Consider the following 2046-nt stretch of genomic DNA (forward strand, 5'->3'; position numbering starts at 1 on the left):
TTTTTTTTTTTTTTTTCTCGGTAGAAACCAAGGACTCAGTTTTACCTAAGGACACATGAGGATTCATTTTATTAATCTTTGAACCCATTTCTGTGTTTAAAATGCTTCACCTAGAAATTATTCCATACAAGAACAAAACAAGCTCTAGCAATGCGGTGAACGAGCGCACAGGGGACCCCCCAGATTGACACTTTCATTGCATGTTTAAAGTGATCCAGTCAAGCTCTTGACGTTTCATATGCTGTTGTCTGTTTTAATCTAAATTATTTGATGGAAGAACTTTGCTTTTAGGTTTTCTGATACTGTATTTCTCAAGTTGCATCCTGTATCTTTCTGAGAAGTTGCCAGGCACAGAAAGTCCACATAATCCCAGGATCAGCTTTCTCTATCAGGGCCTGCTTTCTATGTGTCAACACAGACAGGAGCGAGCAGCAGACGAGTCCAGGAGCTCAGTCCAACTCTGCAACCAGAACCTTCCAACGTGTCAATAAGTCCTGCTACAATTCCAGGAAAAATAACAAGCCGTGGGTCTCAACATCATGTGGACGATTTATGTCCCTGAATTGGAATTTTGATTTAACCTTGGAGGCCACTTTCAGGGGCCAAGACATATTACAAGAGGTGGTGTGTGTGTGTGTGTGTGTGTGTGTGTGTGTGTGTGTGTGTGTCTCTGTGTGTGTGTGTGTGTGTGTGTGATGAGGCCAGAAGAAACTGGGGGTAAAGTAACGCAAAGCAGATGCAGGAGTTGGTGGATGCCAACCCAGGCCAGGTGTGCGGTTTGGGCAGGTATGCTGATTGCGTGAGGACAGTGGGTGTATGGTGAATTTGAATTTGAGGTTTGCAGTTGCTTGCTGTCCAGCTTTTCCTGCCTCCGACCTGACAGTGAGTGTAGAATATGCACAGGTCAGCAGGATGTGTCTCCTTTCGCACCTGAACGGGGAATTATTATTCAAGATGCTGGGAAGCCAAGTGGGTGTCCTTTGAAAACAGACTTGTAGAGTTCCCAGACTTCCTGCAAAAAATCCACAGCCCTTTGTCAGGGAAAACCTGAATCTCTTCTACTCCGTCTGGAAAATATACACAGTACAGTCTTTGTGACTTGGCAGGCCACGATGACCCCTGCTCTTGGCTGGGCTCTGTAGCAGTGAACTCAATGACCTTGAGAGGTCAGATGCCTCAGGGGTCTCTGCCTGCTCAGCTGTGGGGTGGGGGGGGCTGTGGCAAGCTGGGGTTTGGGGAGGGGGTAGCCTTTCTCCTCAGATTTCCCGAAAGTCAGATGACCTTGGCTGTGATGTATGATTAGGCAGATGTGTCCACGTTGGCTGCCAGCTTCTGTGAGGCCTAGAGAGAGGAGACAGAGAGCAACTGACTGCAGAGGGGCAGGAAGGGCCTCTTTCCCTTGGCAGGCAAAAACTGCAATCAGGGGGCCCCGATGAGGGACTCTCTGGAGAATCTGCAGCTTTAGTGTTCTTGATTCATGATGATCTGGCTCTTTGGAGCCAACTCTTCTCCCAGCCCAAGTATCCGATTCCAGTTCTGATCTGCAAGAGGCCTCACAGACCCCAGTTTGCAAAGTCAGCTCCTCAGTATATGTCTACCAAGGGAATCCAAATCCTTCAACAGGGTCCTCAGTCACAGGGCAACCCCAATGTTCTCTGTGTAGAGATGTGACAAACATTCGGCATATCTGGACCAAATCCTCAGACTGTGTTCACTGCAAACAATCAACCCAGAATACTGGGTTTGTTGGCGACAGAGTCTCAAGTAGCCCAGGGTGGCCTCAAACCTGTTATGTAACAAACACTAACTTAGAACCTCTCATCCTCCTGCCTCTACCTCCCAAGTGTTGGGATGACAATTGGGTGACCCAAACCCTCCAAGGTTCCTGTTTTCCCCACCTAATCAGTGTAACTGTAGGTGGTACCTCTGTAAAATCTGATGCCCACCCTCACCTTGCCATGATCCTCCATCTGGAAGCCCCATTTGGTTCTTCCCATGGCTTCTCCTGTTGGGCTTCCTGTTGGGTTTGGCCAATGAAGGCAACAT

Source organism: Mastomys coucha, unplaced genomic scaffold, assembly GCF_008632895.1.
Source record: "Mastomys coucha isolate ucsf_1 unplaced genomic scaffold, UCSF_Mcou_1 pScaffold15, whole genome shotgun sequence".
Classification (NCBI taxonomy): domain Eukaryota; kingdom Metazoa; phylum Chordata; class Mammalia; order Rodentia; family Muridae; genus Mastomys; species Mastomys coucha.